Source organism: Durio zibethinus, unplaced genomic scaffold (genome assembly GCF_047325235.1).
Source record: "Durio zibethinus cultivar Kanyao isolate XHJ-2024 unplaced genomic scaffold, ASM4732523v1 HiC_scaffold_387, whole genome shotgun sequence".
In the NCBI taxonomy this organism is placed as follows: domain Eukaryota; kingdom Viridiplantae; phylum Streptophyta; class Magnoliopsida; order Malvales; family Malvaceae; genus Durio; species Durio zibethinus.
In genome coordinates this window covers 2,027,501-2,032,500 of record NW_028323010.1, presented here as the reverse complement: position 1 = coordinate 2,032,500, position 5,000 = coordinate 2,027,501, and positions in this window count along the sequence as shown.

Genomic DNA, 5,000 nt, shown 5'->3' with positions numbered 1-5,000 from the left:
AGGCAACCGCCAGCACCAGGGCCCAGCGTGTGCCGATGGTGGTCGAGGCAACCGCCCGCACCAAGGCCGAGCGTGTGCCGATGGTGGTCGAGGCAAGCGCCCGCACCAGGGCCCAACGTGTGCCGATGGTGGTCGAGGCAAGCGCCCTCACCAAGGTCGAGCGTGTGCCGATGGTGGTCGAGGCAACCGCCCGCACCAGGGCCCAGCGTGTGCCGATGGTGGTCGAGGCAAGCGCCCGCACCAGGGCCGAGCGTGTGCCGATGGTGGTCGAGGCAAGCGCCCGCACCAGGGCCCAGCGTGTGCCGATGGTGGTCGAGGCAAGCGCCCTCACCAAGGCCGAGCGTGTGCCGATGGTGGTCGAGGCAACCGGCCGCACCAAGGGCCGGCGTGTGCCGATGGTGTTCGAGGCAACCGCCCGCACCAGGGCCCAGCGTGTGCCGATGGTGGTCGAGCCAGGAGCCCGCACCAAGGGCCGACTTGTGCCGATGGTGTTCGGGGCAACCGCCCGCACCAGGGCCCTGCGTGTGCCGATGGTGCTGGGGGCAACCGCCCGCACCAGGGCCCAGCGTGTGCCGATGGTGCTGGGGGCAAGCGCCCGCACCAGGGCCCAGCGTGTGCCGATGGTGGTCGAGGCAAGCGCCCGCACCAGTGCCCAGCGTGTGCCGATGGTGGTCGAGGCAAGCGCCCGCACCAGGGCCCAGCGTGTGCCGATGGTGCTGGGGGCAAGCGCCCGCCCCAGGGCCCAGCGTGTGTCGATGGTTATCGGGGCAACCGGCCGCACCAGGGCCCAGGGTCTGCCGATGGTGCTCGAGGCAACCGCCCGCACCAAGGCTCAGCATGTGCCGATTGTGATCGAGGCAACAACCCACACCAGGGCCCAGCTTGTGCCGATGGCGGTCGAGGCAAGTGCCCGTACCGAAGGGCAGCCTATGCCGATGATGGTCGATGCATGTGCCATCACCATGCGTCATCATGTGCCATTGATGGTCGAGGCCTTGGCCGAAGTTCGATTTTGAGCCACGGTGCCCATGCTTGGCTCCAGCATGTGCTGGTGCCGCATTTTTTTCACTCGGGACAGCATCGCCGGAGCATCGCCGGAGTACCGCCGGAGAACCTGACCGGCGGCATTGGGGTTCCGGCGATTGGGAGGGGGGCCGGGGGGGTGTGCGCACATGATGTGCGATGGGTGCTGGTACTTGGCCTTGTGTTGGCCCCCTATCCCTCATCAAACCTCTGAGAATTCACACCCCCTTAAAGAGCATTTGAGATTTTACAGGTTTGCTACCAGTAGCCGTTAAAGTGTCTGAAATGGGGACACTTTTTTCAAACGGTCACAAAATCTTCTCTACTTCGAGTTTTTAGCTGAATTTTTTTGTGCATGCCAACAAAAATATAAGGATCATGCCTACAAAATTTGGGGCCAAAAATCCTTATAAAAAAATTTTAAAAAATCCCGAACCGCAAAAAGTTTCAAAAATCATGAAAAATAGAAAACGAGTCATCTTCCAACGAAACTTCACGTGAAGGCTTAGGGGACCATTGTATGAATTTACAAGCCATAAAAATGGCATTGGCACGGCAGAAATTTGAAGATGTGCCTAAACCCACCAGGGCCCAGCGTGTGCCGATGGTGCTCGAGGCAACCGCCCGCACCAGGGCCCAGCGTGTGCCGATGGTGCTCGAGGCAAGCGCCCGCACCAGGGCCCAGCGTGTGCCGACGGTGGTCGAGGCAACCGCCCGCACCAGGGCCGATAGTGTGCCGATGGTGCTCGAGGCAACCTGTCGCACCAGGGCCCAGCGTGTGCCGATGGTGATCGAGGCAACCTGCCGCACCAGGGCCCAGCGTGTGCCGATGCTGGTCGAGGCAAGCGCCCGCACCAGCGCCCAGCGTGTGCCGATGGTGCTCGAGGCAACCGACCGCACCAGGGCCCAGCGTGTGCCGATGGTGCTCGAGGCAACCTGCCGCACCAGGGCCCAGCGTGTGCCGATGGCGCTCGAGGCAAGCTCCCGCACCAGGGCCCAGCGTGTGCCGATGGTGCTCGAGGCAACCTGCCGCACCAGGGCCCAGCGTGTGCCGATGGTGCTCGAGGCAACCTGCCGCACCAGGGCCCAGCGTGTGCGGATGGTGCTCGAGGCAAGCGCCCGCACCAGGGCCCAGCGTGTGCCGATGGTGGTCGAGGCAACCGCCCGCACCAGGGCCCAGCGTGTGCCGATGGTGGTCGAGGCAACCTGCCGCACCAGGGCCCAGCGTGTGCCGATGGTGCTCGAGGCAACCTGCCGCACCAGGGCCCAGCGTGTGCCGATGGTGCTCGAGGCAACCGACCGCACCAGGGCCCAGCGTGTGCCGATGGTGGTCGAGGCAACCGCCCGCACCAGGGCCCAGCGTGTGCCGATGGTGGTCGAGGCTGCCGATGATGGTCGAGGCAACCTGCCGCACCAGGGCCCAGCGTGTGCCGATGGTGCTCGAGGCAACCGACCGCACCAGGGCCCAGCGTGTGCCGATGGTGCTCGAGGCAAGCGCCCGCACCAGGGCCCAGCGTGTGCCGATGGTGGTCGAGGCAACCTGCCGCACCAGGGCCCAGCGTGTGCCGATGGTGGTCGAGGCAAGCGCCCGCACCAGGGCCCAGCGTGTGCCGATGGTGGTCGAGGCAAGCGCCCGCACCAGGGCCCAGCGTGTGCCGATGGTGGTCGAGGCAACCTGCCGCACCAGGGCCCAGCGTGTGCCGATGGTGCTCGAGGCAACCGACCGCACCAGGGCCCAGCGTGTGCCGATGGTGCTCGAGGCAACCTGCCGCACCAGGGCCCAGCGTGTGCCGATGGCGCTCGAGGCAAGCTCCCGCACCAGGGCCCAGCGTGTGCCGATGGTGCTCGAGGCAACCTGCCGCACCAGGGCCCAGCGTGTGCCGATGGTGCTCGAGGCAAGCGCCCGCACCAGGGCCCAGCGTGTGCCGACGGTGGTCGAGGCAACCGCCCGCACCAGGGCCGATAGTGTGCCGATGGTGCTCGAGGCAACCTGTCGCACCAGGGCCCAGCGTGTGCCGATGGTGATCGAGGCAACCTGCCGCACCAGGGCCCAGCGTGTGCCGATGCTGGTCGAGGCAAGCGCCCGCACCAGCGCCCAGCGTGTGCCGATGGTGCTCGAGGCAACCGACCGCACCAGGGCCCAGCGTGTGCCGATGGGGCTCGAGGCAACCTGCCGCACCAGGGCCCAGCGTGTGCCGATGGCGCTCGAGGCAAGCTCCCGCACCAGGGCCCAGCGTGTGCCGATGGTGCTCGAGGCAACCTGCCGCACCAGGGCCCAGCGTGTGCCGATGGTGCTCGAGGCAACCTGCCGCACCAGGGCCCAGCGTGTGCGGATGGTGCTCGAGGCAAGCGCCCGCACCAGGGCCCAGCGTGTGCCGATGGTGGTCGAGGCAACCGCCCGCACCAGGGCCCAGCGTGTGCCGATGGTGGTCGAGGCAACCTGCCGCACCAGGGCCCAGCGTGTGCCGATGGTGCTCGAGGCAACCTGCCGCACCAGGGCCCAGCGTGTGCCGATGGTGCTCGAGGCAACCGACCGCACCAGGGCCCAGCGTGTGCCGATGGTGGTCGAGGCAACCGCCCGCACCAGGGCCCAGCGTGTGCCGATGGTGGTCGAGGCTGCCGATGATGGTCGAGGCAACCTGCCGCACCAGGGCCCAGCGTGTGCCGATGGTGCTCGAGGCAACCGACCGCACCAGGGCCCAGCGTGTGCCGATGGTGCTCGAGGCAAGCGCCCGCACCAGGGCCCAGCGTGTGCCGATGGTGGTCGAGGCAACCTGCCGCACCAGGGCCCAGCGTGTGCCGATGGTGGTCGAGGCAAGCGCCCGCACCAGGGCCCAGCGTGTGCCGATGGTGGTCGAGGCAAGCGCCCGCACCAGGGCCCAGCGTGTGCCGATGGTGGTCGAGGCAACCTGCCGCACCAGGGCCCAGCGTGTGCCGATGGTGCTCGAGGCAACCGACCGCACCAGGGCGGAGCGTGTGCCGATGGTGGTCGAGGCAAGCGCCCGCACCAGGGCCCAGCGTGTGCCGATGGTGGTCGAGGCAACCTGCCGCACCAGGGCCCAGCGTGTGCCGATGGTGCTCGAGGCAACCGACCGCACCAGGGCGGAGCGTGTGCCGATGGTGGTCGAGGCAAGCGCCCGCACCAGGGCCCAGCGTGTGCCGATGGTGGTCGAGGCTGCCGATGGTGGTCGAGGCAACCTGCCGCACCAGGGCCGAGCGTGTGCCGATGGTGCTCGAGGCAACCGGCCGCACCAGGGCCCAGCGTGTGCCGATGGTGGTCGAGGCAAGCTGCCGCACCAGGGCCCAGCGTGTGCCGATGGTGTTCGAGGCAACCGACCGCACCAGGGCCCAGCGTGTGCCGATGGTGCTCGAGGCAACCTGCCGCACCAGGGCCCAGCGTGTGCCGATGGTGGTCGAGGCAACCTGCCGCACCAGGGCCCAGCGTGTGCCGATGGTGGTCGAGGCAAGCGCCCGCACCAGGGCCCAGCGTGTGCCGATGGTGGTCGAGGCAACCGACCGCACCAGGGCCCAGCGTGTGCCGATGGTGCTCGAGGCAACCGGCCGCACCAGGGCCCAGCGTGTGTCGATGGTGGTCGAGGCAAGCGCCCGCACCAGGGCCCAGCGTGTGCCGATGGTGGTCGAGGCAACCGCCCGCACCAGGGCCCAGCGTGTGCCGATGGTGCTCGAGGCAACCGACCGCACCAGGGCCGAGCGTGTGCCGATGGTGGTCGAGGCAAGCGCCCGCACCAGGGCCCAGCGTGTGCCGATGGTGGTCGAGGCAACCTGTCGCACCAGGGCCCAGCGTGTGCCGATGGTGGTCGAGGCAAGCGCCCGCACCAGGGCCCAACGTGTGCCGATGGTGCTGGGGGCAACCGCCCGCACCAGGGCCCAGCGTGTGCCGATGGTGATCGAGGCAGGCGCCCGCACCAGGGCCCAGCGTGTGCCGATGGTGGTCGAGGCAAGCGCCCGCACCAGTG